Source organism: Piliocolobus tephrosceles, chromosome 4 (genome assembly GCF_002776525.5).
Source record: "Piliocolobus tephrosceles isolate RC106 chromosome 4, ASM277652v3, whole genome shotgun sequence".
NCBI lineage: Eukaryota > Metazoa > Chordata > Mammalia > Primates > Cercopithecidae > Piliocolobus > Piliocolobus tephrosceles.
Window position 1 is genome coordinate 106,750,346 of NC_045437.1, and position 21,447 is coordinate 106,771,792.

A 21,447-nucleotide genomic window follows, 5' to 3' on the forward strand; every position below is an offset into this window, starting at 1 on the left:
ACAGAGAAAACATAGCTGATGGTGCTCTTTCAAAATAAATCAGCATTCTAGGCACTGAAAGGGAAACTAGGTTTGAGGGAATTGCAAAGACAGGCTGAGAAAAGATCAAACCACAGAAGGTCAGGTACCACCGAGAGGTTTCTGGCAGAATGAGGTAGCCTTTTTACTGAAGAATGTAGGCAGCTGGAGACAGGCATCAAAGGAGATTATCTATTCACAGCTCCCTCATTCCAATGTGGCCTGCATCTTTGAGTCTGCCCAGAAAAGATCAAGAGGAAAGAGAGCAGGGAGTGGGGAGAAAGCCTCTGCTCAGCAGGTGCTGATGTGACTGAGGAGTGGCATGAATGTCTGATGAAGGGAGGGGTGAGACAGAGCTGTGCCTACCACGGGTTTAATGCAGAAGTCACTCCGCGGGCAGGGGGGGGGGGGGCCAGGGGTTTAAGGCAGAGGTCACTCGGGGGGGGGGGGGGGACGGTGTGAGGTGACAGACGTACCCAGGGTTGCTCTCCCTTTCCCTGCCAGGTGGTGACAAGCGTTAGTAACATCATCATGGGCTGTGCACAGGTGTAGCTTCATTCAATTGTCTAGGAGGGGCTGGATGTGAACTGGTAGGTGTGGAACCAAACACAGACTGGGACATCATCATGATGAAGACCTCAGGAGTCGACAGAGCCAACCATGCAAACCACTTTTCCTTGCCAGACCTTATTTGTCTCATCTGTAAAACAATACACGTAAGGAGTTGTGAGTATTAAATGAGACCATACATGTATTATTTGTCTATTCATCATTTTTTTTTTTTTTCTGGTAGTCAGGAGTAGCAGTGCCAAAAATAAAGTCTCTGCCTCCGTGGAACATACAGAGAACAGGCAACTCAACATAGAAATATAAAGAGAGCATCAGGTCCTGAGAAGAGATAGGAGGGAAAACACAGCAGAGCAGACAGGGTGATGGAGGATACAGCTTCAGACGGCGTCTCTGATTGGGGCAGACACGAATGAAGCCATGGGGGCAAGCCATGCTGCTCTCCAGGGGAAGAGCATTTAGGTAGGAGAACAGCAAAGAAAACACTGAGAGTGGAACCAGTTTGATGTGTTTGGGGAATGGCCAGAGGCCAGTGATAAAGGAAGGAGTCACAGCAAATAAGGTTAGAGACGTAGCTGGATCACATGGGGCCGTGACAGCCATTGGAAAGACCTAGGATATTATTTTAAGTTTGACTGAAAACCCTAACATGCGTGAAGAGTTTCACTAACACAGGTATGGAACACTTCCTATGTGCCAGGCCCTCTTCTAGGCACTTTATTAATTCAGTCCTCACACAACTCTGTGATGGGGCCCCGAAGGTGAAGTGACTTGTCCACGATCACATGACTGGCCAGTGGCAGAGCCGGAATTTGAACTAAGGTTACCTTCAGATTAACGCTCCTGACTTTCTCCCTTTGCTCAATGTCTGGAACATAGGAAATACTCACTACGTGATTATGCTCTTGCTGTTTCAACTCATCAGTGGTTTCCCATTTTCCCAGAAGAGCATCACGACTCCCCAGTAGAGTCTGTGAACTCTGCTGCCGCGGCCCTGCCGTCTTCTGTGGCCACTCGCTCCCTTCCTCAGGCTCTATCCTCCAGGCACTGTGGTCTTGCAGCTTCCTGAGCATGTCTACCCTCTGCCTTCCTCGGGAACTTCCCACGTGCTAAAGCCTCTGCCTGGAATGCTCTTCTTTCCAGGGAGCCTGTGGCCAGGGTTGCTCATCCTCTTCTCAGAGGAGACTTCTGACCCACACACCTAATTGTAGCTCCTGATTAGAGTAGCAGCATCCTGTGATTTTGTTTGTTGGTTTCTTGTTTCTTCATGAACTTGTTACATGCAGATTATTTCATGTATTTATTTACTTGCTATTTTCATTTTGTATCTCTTGTCTATGAGACTATAAGCTCCATTTGGCTTGTTCCCTTGCAATCCCTGAGGCCAACGTTCAAAACATATTTTTTGAATAAAGACATGAATGGATAAATTATTATTTTTAAAAGCAGAACTTTATAGGAAATTCAAATAATTTTTTTTTCCTTTCTCAACAATACATCTAGTTGGAGATGGCATGATTGAAGTGTCATATTCAGTTACATCAAAGTGCTCATAGTTTCTTTTCCTGTAGATGAAAAGATTTTGAGTTTTGCACAGTGACAAAACAAATAAAACTTTGACTTACCTTTCAAAATTTAAATCCCTAATTTTATGCATTATTGACAATTCTTTCATGTTGCTACCAGTTATAATTTGTTTTTTCTCATGGGATGTATTCTGGAAGCCAAGAGACATCTAAATAATTATTTTTCTAGCCTAAATGGGTAATATTATATGCAAATATTTAGAAAACATAATTCTTTGATGAATCATTCATTAATTAATGCATTAATTAACTTATTCAAACATTAATTGAATGCATCTATGAAGTAGGTACTGTGCTATACCCTGAAGCAAAAAGACAGATATGTCAAATTTCTTCTTCCCACCAATATGTTTATAATTTAATGAGAAAGACAATTAAGCAAAATTACAGCCCAGTATGACAAACACTATGCTAGAAGGAAGTCCAAGACATTGTGGAGTATGTGAGGGGGCAGGGAACACACGCCCAGGGTGGCTTCCTGAGGATGCGGCTCAGACGAGTTCTGTAAGCCGAAGGTGAAACAGGGATCAGGAATGGCATTCATGGCTGAGGGAATAGGATGTGCAAAGGTGCAGGGGTGGAAGATCCTAAAACATTCCAGGAGTTCCAGTCAGAGCAGTTAGCGCCAATCCTACATGTACATTCTCAAAGTGCTCTATGTTGGCAACTACACAAACACAAGCTCCATTGTCTGGCTCTCGGATCCCTCCACATGTTGACCTTACCCATTCTCCAGCAGCTTCTCTCTCCTCCATTCAGGGTAATCCTGTGCATGCCATACTTATTCCAACCCTTAAATCTTTGCTCATGATATTCCTAATCCATAAGCCCCTTTCCTACCTTTCATAGCCTGTCTCAGCTATTGCCTCTTCCAGGAAGCCCTGTCTGATTATACCTGTCCATGGTGATCACTCCCAGTTCTGAATTGATTTTGGTTCCTAAAGACAATTCCTTAAAAACATATTTCATTATCTTTTAATTATTTGGGGGTGTTAAGTTTGCGTTCCCAACTCATTTGTGAATTTGGTGATGGTAGGTACCCTTTGTGACTTTAAATTTTTTGTCTAGCTCAGTGGGCCATGATGAACACTTTCAGTCAGTACCAGAATTTAATTAATATTAACTGGACATTTTTTTTCATGGGCACTGCCTTATGCTGATTGTGGTTTGTAGTCCCTAGCCTTTTGTTTACTGGGTGATCAAATGGACAAGTTTTATTTCTCCTACACTAACTTATCTTGTGACCTTGAGCAATTAAAAAGAATCAACTAGATCTGCTTTCTATATCAACATGTAAACATCACTGGAACACAAGGTTGAGTGGAAATAGTGACTTGTAGAATGGTACAACATGATGCAATTTATGTAAATTTTAAAAAATGATAATGGTATACTATATTTTTAATGAGTGTAAACATAAGACAAAATATTATTTAAATGGACTGGAAAAATATACATGCAGTTCATGGTAAAGGTTGACACTGGATTGGGAGAAGGTGGCTGAAGAAGATTATACTAAGATCTATTTTGATTTTAAAAAATAAAACATTTGAAGCAAAGAAGACAAAATATTTTCAATGGTTAATACTATTTTTCCAGTGGTTCATATGTTATTGGATTGTTTGTTTTATTAGTCTTTATATTTTTCTCCATTTTAAACATTTCTCAAACTCCAAATCACACATATGCACACAGAAATTGCATGAGTGTTTGAGAGCTGGAACATTTAGGAAAATTGGAAGCAAGGAATGTGTAGATATAGCTTGAAGAGCTCAGTTATTGTGAGTAGAAAATTTTTCTTGTAAAATATTCAAACTCCTGCTATTTCACCATTATAGCTCCTTGTAGCTCAAGATACAATTCTAGTAAAAAATAAATTCTGTGGCCTTTGCATGGTCTTTGGTTTTACTGTAGGCTTCCTGAGTTAATGTGGGGGCTGCTCTGAAGGACTTGAGCTCACTCTCTCCGAACCAACAGAAGCTTTCTCTGTGTCTTTTCTGAACTACATGATTTCAGGTGAGGTTAGTGAGCATTAGTTATATCAGTAGGTGGACTATATGGGGCCTGAATTTCAATGCCTGAATCCCTGTCGTTTTAAGGTTGATAGCGACTCAGGAGAGTTACAAATAGGTATATAGCATCAAAGGGCTGATCATTCACATTTTCATAAAAGCTGAGAGGGTGGGTGGAGGGGTCAGCAGTGATCTAGAGCCCGGAGGACCTGAGGACATCACCAACTTACAGGGCTTGAATTGCTCTCACTTAAACTCACATCAGTGGAAAAGATGGGAAGACTTTAAATGAACAGATTGAGCTGATTCAACAAAATTGTGTGACCTTTCAACCAAGTTCAGACTCAGGAGATAATAAAGACACAATCGAACCCAAACGGGAGGGCCCGGTTGTTTTAATAATAACTCACAGAGAAGGAAATTTCTTTGAAATCCAAGTCTGCTTAGGCTCCTAAAAAATAGGTCTTGAAGTAGACATTTAAAAATTCTTTAAAATTATGTACGTACTTACATTTCATATATGCATGTACATGCATTTATACATATACACACACATAAACAGGTAAAACATATATATATATATGAGTGCTATACATGATGTATATATCATAATATATAAATATATATAACATATATAAAATAATAGATTATATAGATCACAACAAATCAGTCCTGTGATCAGTAAATGCATGGTGAGTGATTGCCACGAATAGACAAGCTTAGTAAGAGTAATGTTTTTCTCTTGAATTTCTTACTGTTGATGAATATCTGTTAATCGTCTGAAGTGGGCTGAAATTTCAGGACAAAGGGTAACAACTGGGACAACCAGGGAATTGGGAATCTGGGGAAGGATAAGGAAGGATAAGTCTCCCACAGCCAGTCACCAGCATATTCATTCTTGTCCGCCCAGCTGGGCTTGCTTGTGGAGCAGCCACTCTGCCAGTCTCTGTTCTAAGCACTTGACATACACCTTCTCATGGAACCCTCACCACAAGAACCACAAGGTACAAGTACCTCATTTTCAGAACTGAAGGCTTAGGTTAAGTAGCTTTGCTCAGTTAGGTAACCAAGAGGTGGCAGAGGTGGGATTTGACCTTCATTTGACTCCTGATGCCTGCATTAATAACTACCAGTAAGGATAATTTTGATGAGAGGCAACAGCAGATTCCTCTCTAATACAAGGGAGAAACATCACCATTCAGGACAGTTTGGGCTGCAATTAAAGGTATATACAGGTATAAACAACCCCGGCAGTTTTAAGAACCATAGAATATTCATCCACCATACAAAGATGCTTCCAAATCACACACCTGAGATAAGACCTTTTGGGTATCAGCTCTCCACTGGGTAGAAGACAGAATCATTTGGGGAATGAGCATGACTTTGGAGCTGGTTAAACTTGTGATCAAATCCCAGTCTTGCCATTTATATTTGCAGCCTTAGAAAGTGACTTAACCTCACTGAGTTTCAGTTTCTGAAGCTCTAAAATGGTGACAGCAGTACCTACCTTGCAGGGGTAGTCTGAGTACTGGAGAGAAACAGCAAGCAGCACATGATCAGTACTCAATGGACAGCAGCTATGATTATTAATAACACCAATTATGCATATTTGTTGGACATTGAACTTAGAGAAAACAGTGCACTGGACAAAATAGTCAGACCTAGACCCACGGGTGGACCGTACAGAGTTTCCTGTGAAAACGGCCTTGCTTTTGCTGAACAAGGGTGCCGAGGCTTAATGGAGGAGCACACGGTATCCCCCATCCAAATTTTAAGGTGGTTGATCCACAGAACTTTGAATGGTTAAACTTTAATAGCCAACTGTTTTTTTTTTTTTTGAGACGGAGTCTCACTCTGTCACCCAAGCTGGAGTGCAGTGGCATGATCTCGGCTCACTGCAAGCTCCGCCTCCCAGGTTCCCGAGTAGCTGGGACTACAGGCACCTGCCACCACGCCCGGCTAATTTTTTTGTAGTTTTAGCAGAGACGGGTTTCACCGTGTTAGCCAGTATGGTCTCGATCTCCTGACCTTGTGATCTGCCCACCTCAGCCTCCCAAAGTGCTGGGATTACAGGCATGAGCCACCACACCCAGCCGCCAACATTTAACACTTACTTTGTGCCAGGCACTTTTTAAAATGTTTTACATGTATTAGTCTTTTAATCATTGAATTATCACAATAACACCATTAGGTAGATAACTATTTTGGCCTCATTTTACAGTTGAAGAAACAGACACAGAGTATTTAGATGTGTTGCCCAAAGTCACAGACCTTAAGTGGCAGAGCTGGAATTTAAATTCTGGCGGTCCAGCGCCAAAGACTTGGCACAGCTGGGGGCAATACTTGGCATTTACAGCGCTGGAGGTTTTGCCATTGTGATAGAGTTGTGTGCAAAGCAAAATGGCAACTAGTGGAAGGAGTTCCTCCACCCCAGCAATCCAAAGGCTTGCTACCCAGAGTAAAAGACATGCTTCTTCCCAGGATGGTGTCACTAGCATCTAATTTTAGAGCCGTTAGGTAGCAGCAGGGATTCTAATCAATATTTACTGAAATCAAATTAAATGCATTTTTTAACATCTTGGAAATATACTTGCCTCAGTGACATGCTAAGTAGGTACAATGTCAAAGGCAAGATCACAGATGACAACATATTTGTTAGCCATACACAGGCCAGCTTTTGTGATGTTGTTTTTATGGGAAATCGTGTGTTTTATTGTTTGATTTATGTAAACTCCAACTTCTTTTATGCTCTAAATTTTTCTTGTTTCCCTTTCATGAATTTATCTTGTTTGTAGTACAGTGTTCTATGTTCTGAATGTTTGTGTTCCCCTAAAATTCGTGTGTTGAAATCTAACCACCGATGTGAAAGTGTTAGGAGGTGGAGGAGGTGATTAAGTCTTGGGGTGGAGCCCTCGTAGATGGGATTAATGTCCTTACAAAAGAAGCTAGACAGACAATCTTCACTCTTTGCACCACGTGAAGACACATCTGGTGAGAGCCAGAAAGCAGATCCTCACCAGAAACCAAATCTGCTAACACCTTCATCTTGGACTTACCAGCTTCCCAAACTGTGAGAAAGAAATTTATATTGTTTATAAGCTACCCAGGTTATGGTATTTTATTATAGCAGCCTGAACAGACTAAGACAAGTGTATTTGGGGCTCAAATGAATGTGGTAGCCAAAGACATTTTAGGCCCTAGGAGTTCTGAAATATTTGAATGCTTTTCAGTTAGACATAAGGAAACAAATAGCAAGGTAGTAAGGAGCACTTAGGGGAACGCACAGCTGCTCAATTTTAATCTGCCCGTTCTCATTTATAACATAGACCTAGAGAGCTGTAGTTTTACTTTTTAGTGCCACAGAGAGTGGTTGTGTCCTAGATTTTTATTCTTGACTACAGAAAGCATTGGCATAATCATTTCTACCAAATAGATGGGTGATTTGTGATCTGGGTGACACAACACCAATATTCTGTTGTGTAGTTATCATCAGTAACATGTCCAGGAAACTGCACGAGTTTGGGCAACACCATATTTTATTAGGCAAATCTGAATCTGTAGAGCTTTACTCACTTGGATTTCACAATGGAACTTATGATTGCTGGACCTGGATTTGCCCACTGGGGAGAAGGCCTTACTAATGTATGGATAAGTCTAGGCTTGGACAAAATGCAGACATTGGTGAACTTTTCAGTGTGGGCTCTTCCCAACTAGCATCTCCTTTTCCTACCATGATGATGTCCATGGTGAATCATGCCTGTGCCTTCATCTTCTTTCTCTCCTTCTCCTAGTAAACTTGGGACTTGAGAAATAATTTGATAAAATCACTTACAGTAATAGGTCATTGGTAAGGTTTAATTATTTTTTTACTATATTCTGGGATATTTGCATTTTAATAGAACTTCAGTTTTTCTGCAAAGGACTAAATATAATCTTGAGGTAAGGAATTGGTCAAGCAAGTGTATTTTTGGAATTGAATACTTCTTTTTAGTACCCACAAACACATAAATGGTCATTTTCACTGCATACCTAAAGGCTTGCTCTTGCATATAAAATACATATCTTTTAAAGAAATACATAGCTTGCTGAGAAAAAAAAAAGCTGTATACCAAGTCTTTGTTAAATATTAAAGGCAAATAATGAGAATAATTGTAAATGATTCTAACAGTGTGTCAACAACGTTTGATAATACATGTGCTTAAAAATTAGCAAAAGTTATTTTATGTATAAACTTGGTATTAAAATAAACATTTCCATAATTCGAATTTTGCACTACTTGTGAGTATAATAATATAGCTATGAGGCCACATAGATTAGTGTTTTCAAAGTATGTTCTCTGTATTAGCAACTTCAGCATCACCTGGGAACTTGTTGGAAACACACATTCTTGGGCTCTACCTGAGAGCTACCAAATCAGAGACTTTGGAGGTGGGCCCAGCAATCTGTGTTTTAACAAGCTCTCTGGGTAGTTCCAAGGCACACTAAAGTTTAAGAACTGGGCTTGTAGATGATTATGTTTGATTTCATCCTAATTCACAGATGAGTAAATTAAGGCTCAGAAAGATTAAGAGGTCGAGCTGAGCTGCTGATTTTTGGTAGTATTCTTTCAACTGTTCTCAGATAAGTCCTCTCAGCTAATCAATCTGAATGAGAGAGGTTTGGTGAAGAATCTTTGATTGACAGGACTGTCAAATCTCTTTCTGATTGTGTGGCTTTACCCTTGTAAAGGCCTGAGGGTGAGACTTGAACAACTTCAATCTCTCAGAGCCTCTTAGGGATCAGGCTGCTCCATATTCGCTCTCTTTAAAAAGATCAGCACTCATTTTCCTTTAAAGTTAGAGTTAGTCTGCCTGAATTGCATACAAATAAGATGAATGAATTCATTACCAAAAGCTAGATTAAGTTTTGCAGCTGTTCTGCCTGGGGATCTAATAGAGAGAGAGGCGGCACAACTGAAAATCCTTTACTGATCAAGGCAGTCTGAAAATGCAATCTTTTGTGGTAAGTAGCATTCAGAAATACCAAAATGAAGTGAAAAATTAAAATGACTTTTGCCTAAACATGTGGGAAATGGGGAAATCCTAGGGTGCCACCAAACATGTGTAAGAGCTGTGGAAAGCGGATGCTGTCTTTTCTTCCGGCTCACCCCAAGAATAGTGCAACTCAGGAATGCAGGGATAATAATTTGCATTCAAAATTTCAAAGTGGCTTTACACATTTTAGAAAAAAATACAGATGTTTGCCACTTTACAAGCTTACTTATCCAGTTATGTCTAATTCACAACCTCTGAACTAGGCAATGTTCAGGAACTGATTTCTTCTTACCTGGTATCCTAGTATAAGGAATGCCAACATGCACATTTATCCATCTTTCCTTCATGAATAATGCAATTTATCACTCCAATATTTTAACATTACTTCTATGTTCTAGGACTTTCTGGGATTGTTTTGTTTTCTCTTTCCTTTCTTGCCTTTTATTTATTTTTTTATTTTTTTATTTTTTTTGAGACAGAGTCTCGCTTTGTAGCCCAGGCTGGAGTGCAGTGGCGTGATTTCGGCTCACTGCAAGCTCTGCATTCTGGGTTCACACCATTCTCCTGCCTCCGCCTCCCAAGTAGCTGGGACTACAGGCACCCGCCACCAAGCCCGGCTAATGTTTTGTATTTTTAGTAGAGACGGGGTTTCACCCTATTAGCCAGGATGGTCTCGATCTCCTGACCTCGTGATCCACCCGCCTCGGCCTCCTCTTGCCTTTTATTCTTGATTGAATAATTTTAGTCTTTCATTCCTCCCTCTTCTACTTTGAAAACTGCACGTATTGTTTCTTTATGTGTTTATTGTAGGGATTTTTACACAATATGCTTTAATTATTAAAGCCTAAGTTTAATCAAAACCTTGCTCTTCTTCTCAACTGCAAAGATGGTCACTCATTGGTTTTATGAAAGCTGCCCATAAATGTAACAGGCAAATGTAGGTTTACAATAAGGTCTTGTCTATAAAAAAAAAAACGTAAGTTCTTTTCAAACTTTAATTCCATTTATTACCCTCTTGACTTATGCTATTGTGTTATATTTTCAATTCTACTAAAAACCTGACATTATTATTACTCTTTTATACAATCAATATTCATGAATATAAGCTCAGTTTATTCCTTCCAACATCTCAAGTTTTACATCTGAAATTACTTTCCTTCTGCCTGAAGTACCGCCTTTAAATTAGTGCTGGTAAAGAACTCCCTTAGGTCTATAAATGTCTTTATTTTTACTCTATTCCTGAAAGATATTTTACTGAATATAGACTTCTAGATTGGCAGTCATTTTCTTTAGAACTTTGAAGGCTTTTTCCATTATTATTAGGATTCTGTTGAGATATTGAGAAGTCAGCTGTCTAACATTCCTTTATGTGTGATCTGTCTTGTCTTTTTTCTGGCTTCTTTCAGATTTTCTCTTTGTTGTTGATTTGCACCAATTTTACTATAATGTATTTTATCTGAGATTTCTTTTAATTTATCTGACTTGGGATACACTTGGTGTTCCTGAATCTCTGGATTGCTGTCTTTGATCAGTTCTTAAAAATTCTTAGATATCATCTTTTCAAATATTGTCTCTAACTCACTCTTTTGTTTTGGTACTTCAATTTTAGATTTTGTCATTACATTTTCCACATTTCTTATTCTTTCCTGTATTTCATACCTTTTATTTCCCTTTTCTCTTCATGCTGCATTTAGGATCATTTAGCCTGGTTTATCTTCTTAGCACACAATAGACATTCAGTAAATTGTTGTTGAATTAAATGCAATATTGAAGTTTTAAAAAATGTTATTATATGAAACTAGTGTTTTATAAGACATATAATTTGAAAAGCCTGATCTGATAAAATGCCTTCAATTTTCTGTTGCACAAACTAAGGTCTAAAGTTAACTGACCTGATCAAGACCATAGAACTAAATAGTGTCATATCTGGCCCTAGAATTCAGATCTTACCCTAAGTTCATTGTTCTTTGCAATTCACCACAAAATTTCTCATTCTAATACAAAGCATTACAATATAGCTGATGACCACATGAATGACAGATATCCATTATTTTTCCTTGTGAGAAGTTATATTACTATTTGAGAAGTAACATCCATCCTCTATTGATGATCAATGAGAATAAATAAATTTGGAAGTAAGGTAGGGAAGGGCAATAAGTGGTTTAAGAAGTAACTAAGAAAGGCTTTGATAGCCTTCAATAAGATAATGACTTACTAGCTGAAGAATTTTTAGGCAAATTTACATCTTCTCATTCATTCATTTCATAAAAGCTTCTCGTATGTGTATCAGGTCAAAGTAGTAGATTTACAAGAAAATCTTGGCTGTAATGAAGTGACAGAGAATGTTTAGAGAATGCTAAGTAAGGACTTACGCCAATTCCTGAATAATTAGCCCTAAGGTACAAGTCCAGTAGTTTGTTGGAAATAGACTCTTCCACATAAATGAGAGCAAACCCAAAATCTGTTAAACAAACTCTGTGAATACCAGCTGTGGGGAGGCGTGAGTGATGGGGGAACATAGAAACATAGAGAAAAGACAAGATAAACTTGGACACCTGTAACAAAAACTGTGTGTGGAAGTGGGGAGAGGGTGTACAAATGAATTCTTATTAGTTATTAAGAAAATCCACATAATACTAGTGTTTACATAGGGATAAATCAATGTAATAGCCTAACAGCCTTTTATGAAAATTTGGATTAAATCAAGTAAGTGACTTAGATTACAGTTTTGGGACATTTTGTATCCTTTTGGCTATTTGGACACATTTTTGAGAATAATGTTTACTCATATACTCAATTTTCGACAGTTGTGTTAGTTCTCAATACTAACTATGGGATAATTTAAAAATAAACGAAAAAAAGCTCTATTAACTTCATATACTCACTTTCTTCTACCATAATTTCTCTGGCTTTAAAACAGTAATCATTTTCATATATCTGTCCAGTTCCTCCCAATTGCCCTGTATAGTACATTGCTTCATCAAAACACAATGCATAGCTATGTAATGACAACAAGAGGCAAAAAACTACTTCCCTGTTCTTCTCTCCTGGTAGCTTTGAAACAGTAACTATTTCTGTAATTGTTATCCTTCCTCCTCGGCAGGGCAAATTCATCAGTCCCAAGCTTTCATGTGACAAGACCCTAAAATTAACTTTCCAGAGAGAAGATACTTTCCCCACTTATAGAACAAACAAAAATGACCAATGGCAGGGGATGCTGGTGAGGGCAGCATCCAAAACTGGCCTTATCTACAGATACCCTGGCCAGGTGCTTCCTGCCTTTACCCTCAAGGGACAAAGCAAAGGATTCAGACCAATATATTTCCTTCTTCCTTTCACTGCAATGAATAACACCATCCTAATCACAAAATGGTGAGATCTGACATGTTTTTGAAGATCCAACATGTTCTTCTCAGTTCCCATTAAAACCATCTGTCTGCTTCTCTTGCTTGTTTGTCATGAGCCTGAAAAACCAATTGTAATATCTACTAATACTTAAAAACCATAAAATATTATTGATAAGAAATGGGAAAGAAGGACACTTAGTTGAATATGGTCTCCATCCTTAACAGTGTAAAATGAAAGACAGCATTGAAAATTTGTTAATTTTTATCAGCATAGAAAGTCAAACAAGAACATCCATCCCTTAGTGTGTATTTTCTTCTTCCCCCTCCAGTTTGTTTTGGTTATTTTGTTTGAATTAAATCTGTTTTGTGGCTTGAAACTGATTAGGATATTTTTGTCTTGAATTTTCCTACTTTGTTTGCTTACAACATAATTGATGTGCACTAAGAAGTGATTATTTGCCCAAACCATTTATCCGAAACCTTTTCTAAATATAGAGTTTAATCTGGGAGCAGTTTTGAAATTAGTAACTTAGAAAGATCCGTTTTTCAGACAACCTAGCATCTTTGGGTTGGTCATTTGACTTTATTTACTTTTTAATATATAATTTAGAACTAATATCTTTCTAAAACAATGAATAAAGTTTCTTACAAAATATAAAATTAGCTAATATATTCATCAATTCAGTTATCCAATTGTCTACCCATCCATCCCTCCATCTATCCATCCAAGCCATCCTATTAACAGCTATTTATCACTAACATGCGAGGCACTGGGGATAAAGCAGCAAGCAAAACAGAAAGTAAGTCTGATTTCATGGAGCTTAAATTCCAACAAGGGAAAACAAATGGTTAATCAATAACTAACCCATGGCCGGGCGCGGTGGCTCACGCCTGTGATCCCAGCACTTTGGGAGGCCGAGGCGGGCGGATCACGAGGTCAGGAGATCCAGACCATCCTGGCCAACACGGTGAAACCCCGTCTCTATTAAATATACAAAAAACTAGCCGGGTGAGGTGGTGGGCACCTGTAGTCCCAGCTACTCGGGAGGCTGAGGCAGGAAAATGGCGTGAACCCGGGAGGCGGAGCTTGCAGTGAGCCGAGATCGCGCCACTGAACTCCAGCCTGGGCACAGAGCGAGACTCCGTCTCAAAAAAAAAAAAAAAATAAAAAAAAAAAATAATAATAATTAACACATACAGTATGTCAGATAGCCATAGGTGTTACGGAGCAAAATTAAGTAGAGTCGGGGCTAGGGAGTTGTGATTTAAAATTGAGGAGGCAGGAAAGCCTTCACAAAGAAGGTGGAATTTGAGCAAAGACCTAAAGAGGGTAAGGGAGTAGGCCATGCAAATATCTGAAAGCAAAGCATTGCAACGAGCATAGAGTGCATGCAAATGTCCTGAGGCAGGAATGTGCCTGATATATTCATGGAAAAGCCAGGAAGCCAGTATGGCTGGAGTGGTGTGAGGAAGGGCACAGTGGTAGAAGACGAAATCAAAGTATTCATGGGGATAATGACACTGGGCCTTGTGAACCACTGAAAGGACTTAGGCTTTTATTCTGGACGAGATTGGGAACCACAGAAGATTTGGGGCAGAGGAGTAAAATGATATGACCCAGGTTGTGGCTTCTGTGTTGAGAAAATGCTATATTGATGTAGGAAAGAAGGGGATAAAGGTGGAAGCAGAGGGGCTAGCTAGGAGACTATTGCCATTATCTTGGACCAGGGTGGTCACAATAAAGTGGTGAGAAGTGGCAAATGCTGATTTGTTTATAGGGTAGAGCCAGGTAGATTTTCTAACTATTTAGAAAGGAAAGAGTAGAGAAATGAAGGATGATCACAGGATTTGGCCTGAGGAATTTTATCAACAGAGCTGAGATGGATGGATGGGGTTGACTGTGGGAGGGCCAGTTTTATAGGGAAGATATGGAAGTGGATGTTGGATTGATGAGTTTGAGATGCATATATCTCATGCACTGAATGCCTAACTAGGAGCCAGACCACGATGAATCCTTGGAGGTGGGTAGGTGAGGTGCAGAGACGACTGAATGGCCAGCCAGCTTACTCCTGTGAGTAAGCTTACTTCTGTGAGTGCTTACTCCTCACAGAAGGAAATAGGTGTGAAGACAGGTAGCCACAACAGGAAGCAGAACAGTCTAGACTTCAGGAAGACAGTGTTGCTTCTACCCAGAACATTCCTTTGGGTTTGAAATAAATGGCCCTCTATATGGTTCAAACTCTTAATCACTTATTGAGCCTTCAGACTTGGCATAATCAATCTCACACCTCATCTGATTACAAGCACTTTCTTGTTACCTCTAGCAATAAGACTGGAAGAGACCTTTATTGCCCTGCATACACTTGCAAAACACACTGTTATGGGTATGTGATTATATACCTCTTCGAAAAAAGTCTCAAGTGAAATCAAATCCTTCTGCTGATATCTCTGACCTTCACCTATTTTGTTCTATATATTTTTGCCCAACCTTTTTGCTTGAGGCTGGGAATTGTGCAGGTTAATGTGTGTCTTCACTAGCATGCTAACACAAATAAGTCATGTCGCCCCCAGTGATTTGATAAGCAGCCCCATGAGTTTTCAGAACAATGTCTTGACCAAGATTGATTTTGAATGAAATTAAGCGGTAAGACAAATAATTGTTAAGGCAATTTATAGTCAATATCTAAGACTAAATAAGCACCTATAAGAATTAAAATAATTGTGCTGGGGTAGTAAATTATACCACAAAGCACAAAGAAAAATTATTTTTCTTTTTTCAATATTTTTGTTATTTAAAAATATATAGGAAAAAACCACAATCACAGTTCTATGTTGGATTAATATAGTGGGTCTGAATGTTTGATTTAAAAAAAAAAATGTTGCAAAGCTAGTGTACAACATTTTTGTCATTTTTTCTTGCTTACTGCTATGCCTGCAGTTCAAGTGAGCTGACGATAGGGGCAAGTGAGTACCTTGTCCTAACAGATATGGACATGAACTAAAGTCACTCAGTTGGGCTTCTTTGGGTCCCCGACTCAGCTCACTTTTTTTCTGGGAAGAGCCTTAGATACACACAGGGAAAAGGATGCTAGCAGGGTAATTCCTCAGAAAGATGAAAAATTGGCCCCCAAAACAAAGGTTGGATGATACTGATTGGGATGCAATGGAATGATATTCCTTTGGGAGAGAGGTTTAGCAGACATTCTTTTTGATCAACAATTTCATTTCCTGGAACCCCCAGAAAGAAGGTTAGGAGTAAAACTTGGGCAAGAGAAGAAAAAAAATTGTATCTTTTTAGTTTGCTGGGGATCTTTTGTCCTGAGGGTTCTGGGGTTGAGGGAGTGTATTAGGGAGTGTTAGGGAGCCTGTGCGTTTATGTGTCTATGCTTGTGTATATGTCTATACTTGTGTATGTGCCTGCCTAATGCTTAGAAGACAACGTTAACTTTGTAGACTCAAGGTACCAGGATGGAGTACACTGAAGAGAGAGAGAAATCAGGGTGCTGACCACCTCAGGCTTGCTCCAGGCTCACACAGAGTGAACAACTGCTGTTTGTTTCCATACAGCACCCCTTTCCTCTTTTTTTATTAACAGCACCCACTCACTTCCCCCGAGGAACTGCTCTTTCACTCTGTGATTTTGCAAGAATTGTCAATCATAGACCCTTACCTCTCTGGTATAATGAGTGGTACTGTGAACCAAGCTTATATAATTAAGGTTCTTCCCTGAAGTTGGGAGTTCTCTATTTTCATTTGGACTGTTAGCTGCAAAAATATGACATCAAAGCAACCACCTCCCTGACAATGTGGAGTAGAGCTAAGAGAATGAAATCACCAAAGACCAGAGGTTGAGCTGAAAAATGTGCAGAAGTAGAGTAGATGAGATCTGGAACGAGTGGAAACCGGAGAAGGTGAGTGTGGTTACCTTGTTTAAGTCTCATGATCCATTCATCCTGGGGACACACTCTTCCTTCCTCTCCATGCTTTGGTTCTGTGATCCAGTAAATCACCTTTCCAATTTTTTTAAATCTTAAAATGGCTTAAAATTTGTTTCTGCTATTTTCAGCCAGATAATACAGATTATAATAGGGGAATGCATATTTTCTTCTTGAAGTCCTAGTCCATATTTCCAATAGGACAGGTAAAAGAGAGAGATTGTGCATAGGGCTAGAGGTTTTCTGTGTCTTTCCCTCCCTCCCTCCCTTCTTCCCTCCCTCCCTTCCTTTCCTTCCTCCCCTCCTTCCTTTCTTCCTCCTTCCTCTCTCCTGCAATTGAGAATAAGACGATAGAAGAGGATTCAGAGCCCTACACTACAAGAGGAGAAATGGTAATCAACTGAGTTAATAATTAGATTTACTCGAATTACTAATAACCATTTAAAGTATAATGTCCAATTTAAGTGTAGATTTAATAAAGTGAAAATAGATGGGAGAGGAAGAGAGCTCACATTTAACTGTGCCTATTGTATCTTTGACTCATGTTAGGTGCTTTATATCCATTACCTTGTTTAGTTGTTTATGAAAGCCTGCATGAACCTTATGACCTAGCTTAAGCAAAAAGACTTATTGACTCACGTAACTGAAATGGTCCAAGACTGAAACTGTTTTTAGAAGGAACTTAATTCAGTATAAAAGTAATGCTATCAGAATCCATTTCTGAGTGAGAATCTTTGTGTTGCATAACTCTTGATATATAGAAAACCAGCTGAGTGGTGTTTCCTTGGGTCCTGCAGCCTCTTCTGCTTTTTATTTTTTTGTGATACTTCCCTTATTCTCAAACTTGCTAGTGGAGCCTGGAACTTAAGAATTATATAATTATAGCACTTATTAAGAGAGTCTGTTTCCAGGATACTGAAGCCAAAATTGAGTTTTATCAATTCTATGCAATTGTGAAAATAGCTAAAGAGTATAGTTCTCGAAGTTAGATCATGCTGACTTTAAATCCTGGCCCTGCCATTTACTGGCTGTGTGAGTTTAGTTATGTCCTTGGCTTTTCTGAACCTCAGGGATGGCCTGTACATTCCTGCTAAAATTTAGTACAGAAATTTGCTACCAGAAATGGAAATTATATAACCTAATTTGCTTCCTATGTTTTTCAGAGAGACAAGAAGTGAATACTTCAGTTCAGGAACCGCAATATATTTAATTCAGAAAACTTAGTGTCTTAATTCTGTTGAACTCAGATGGAGTGCTTTGTTTTCTTTTTTCATCTTTAAATTACCTTTGGGATTTACAGCTAGTGGTAGCCGGACTACAATCTTACTGAAAGGGAAATGTTATGGTCAGAGGACTTTTGTTTGAGACTTCCCTCTGATGATCTTTTTTCAAGTAGAAAGAGGTTTCATGGAGTTTTTATTAATTAATTTTAAACTTTTCTCCTTTCATAAAAATCTTCAATTTTTTGTGTAATTACAGCTCTTATGAAAAGTTGTAATATTGATTTCCATTGTGCTCAAGTTTCATTTTAAAGATCACTGCCTTTCTCCCCCCACAGATTTTTCACTTCCTTAAGTATACATAAATAGTAACTATGCATTAAAACCCAGACTCATATTTAGCCTGTGTGAAATTATATACATGAAAGGATGTTTACTATCTCCTTGCCCTTCCAACCTCTCTAATCTTCACCTCCTGCCCCATAGATATTTTTCCCTGTCCTAACCTGACCTGGGATATCTTTGATGCTCATAGTCTGACTGGGCAAGTGTCATAATAGGTAGAAATACTTATTTTGATATGACTATCAGAAAGAGATATTTAGCACAAACACATATGCTCTTAGAATCCACTTCTGGAAAATTTAGAGGCAGTTTAGAATTTGTCACCACTGACTGCTTTGAACTGAGTTTGGGTTATGTGAACACACCCTTACCAACAGGGCTGAAATGCCCTAAACACACTGTGGAACTGAAAACATGCAGAAAATCTATGTAGTTCAGAGATGAAGACAGTTTCTGCCCTCTGAGACATCCTAGTGCACAAACTCCTCTGAGAATCCAGTCCTATGAGCTTGAAAGATTATCATCTTTTTTAGTCAGAAGATGTAATCTTAAGATGTAATCATATAAAAGGAGCAACCCTTTAGACACCATCCCTCCCTTTTGATAGAATTCTTCACTGATTCCTATATTGCCCAACTTTGAAACCACACACAGCCCACTGTGGGAAACAGGAGTTGCTTCTTGTAAGAAGCGGTAGGTGCTTGATGTTAGATTTTGAGAAGGCTTAGAGGTGCCATGAGAGACGTCCCCAAATATTTAGTGGGTTGGCAGGTGAAGCATGTTCCCAAGGATTGAATTGGAAGCAGGATCATCAGATGGCAGATTTCATAGGGGAGCATAATTGGACTCAGTTTAATGAGAAATTTCCTAAGAATTGTAGGTGCTCAACAAAGGAACAAGTTTCTCTGAGGTGTTCAAGTGAGGGCTGTAGAATATTATTCAGGTTACAGAGTAAGATATTTAACCTCAAGCCCCAATTTCTGAAGTTTTTGGGCTCTCTGAATGCCCTAAAAAATAAGGAAGCACGCATAGTTACTTGGTCCTGTTGAACACACTGAGATTCTGCGTTTTTAAGGAAGTCTTTCATCCTGCCCCAGTCCCAGAACCACCTCCGTGCATTTTTAATTTTCTAGAGTAGAGTATAAACACTCGAAAGGGAATGGGGGACTTGTAGGAAGGAAACATAAATGAGCAAAGTGGGCTGGATGGGAACTGGGGCGAAAGAGCCAAAACTTGTTTAAAAGTGCATGCACCTACAGCTTCTCTTTGCCATGTGGAAAATGAAACCTAATATTGTCAGATCTACTGGTTTCAAGGAAAGAGGAAATTGATATTTTAGATGGGAAAGCCCTTGAGTTTTCAAATGTTGGCAACTAAAAGCATTTAAGAACACAGTGTGAGACCAGGGGTGGGAGAATTCAAACAAAACTGATCTGCAAATCAAATTCAGCCCTCAGGCCACCTCCTTGTGACATCTGGAATGAGCAAAGAGATAAGAAAATTAATGAATAGATAACTACCTGGTCACAGATGAGAACACAGATGAAAATTCACGATTTCTGAGTCATGTATCACCAACTTTGTCGTGGCTTGTGCCATGTAATGACTCAGTCATGGGGCTTGGGTCTACTAAACATATTTACTGTCCTCATAGCAGTATCACACAGGTATCTCAAGAGGCGATATGGCAATGTAAAAATATTCTAGATACACGCTATAGTCTGGGTTCTTCTGAATACCATTGTCAATAATGTGCAATATTGGAGGTATAATGGGATAGCGGAGTTGGAGAGACCTGAGTAATATCCCAGTGTCTCACTCACCAGCAGGTGACTTTGGGAAAGTCGGTTAACATACCTGCATCTTAGGTTCTGGGTTTGGAAAATGGGGAAACTGATAGCTGTTTCATAAGGTGGTTGTGCGTGTGAGTAGAAGGAGGTATAAGAAGGACGCAGCAGAGGGCTGGGCACAAAGCTGGAACTCAAGGAAATTACTTCCCTAGATCCTTCTCCAGACTCTCTACCTCACTCATTAAAAATGACTTTTGTTAACGAGTAAAAAGAATATTCTAAGTTTATTCAGGATAAATAAACAAATAAATGAATAAAACATGCAAACAACAACAAACATAATCAATATAACTGACAGCCTCCAATCCATACTACAAGATGTACAAAAGAGTACTTACTGCATGTGAAAAGTGACAAATTGAGAAGTGGCTTTTGTTTATGACATTTGTGTACCATGAGCCTTGCACTCCCCTAGGATATAAAGTCCCAGAGTCAGAAGTTGCAGGCTTGTCCAGTGCCAAGTGCCTTCTTAGAGTGAGTACACTTAAAATCCCTTGGCTTCACATTGGTTAGTGTGTGTCCATCCACAAGAAACACAAATCACAGGGATGCTGCCCATCAGAGGACGCTCTGCATTTGATACTTCATATCCTGCCATTCCATGAGATGCTCCTAACATCGCAGAAAAAGGCTGCATGTGGAGTTTAGCTAGTTGGGGATTACATTTGTTCACAAATGTCTCCATTTGAAACTGTGAAAGAAGGAAATTTCATTACAGTAGAAATTTCATTTGGGGCCCTTTGGGGCCCACATTGTCATGCTTCGTGTTTTACAGGCCTATGCCACCCTGCCCAGTTGTTACTGAGCATTCTTTGCTGAATTTCCATCTTCTTGTCTGTAGACAATGTCCAGAACTGCATGCTTTTTCTAGTCCAAGATGAGTCAGCCAGGCACCTGTTGGCTAGAATTTCATCTTGAGTGACTCAGAATCCAGGTGCTTACAGGGTTACCATTGAGAACACATCACTTTCTGGGACACTTTGAGGAACTGTTTTGTGCAATCAGTTTCCTGTCAATGGTCTGTGAAGATATTTGAAAATTATTTAAGATACACTTATCCTCTTTTCTTCATTGCACTGCCCACCTTTTAAATATGATCCTAAAATTCAATAGTGCATTGAACAAATGATCTCAGGAAGTGACTGAGAATCTGCTTTCTTCCCTCTGTACTCAGAGAAAAATGGGTGCTGTTTCACACCCACTTATAGGAGTCATGACTGGGTTCCGTTGCACACCATATAACCTACAACAGGTGTGGCTACAAACACAGATCATTGTTTCCACCACAAAAAGAACTACAACAATCAACATTTATTCTGCAATTTATGGGGAAATGAATGTTCATTGTTCAGAAGCTGGGAAGAGGTGGAAAAAGAGGATTTAATTACTTTTCTTTCATAAAATTAGAACAGCCTTTATGGAGAAAGTAAGTGTGTACATATTCTTTAAAATAAAGAAAGAAAATAAGTAAGTCATCACTCAGTACACATCATTCGCCCTCTCACCTCCCAGAGCTAAGAGAGACTCTGAGCCT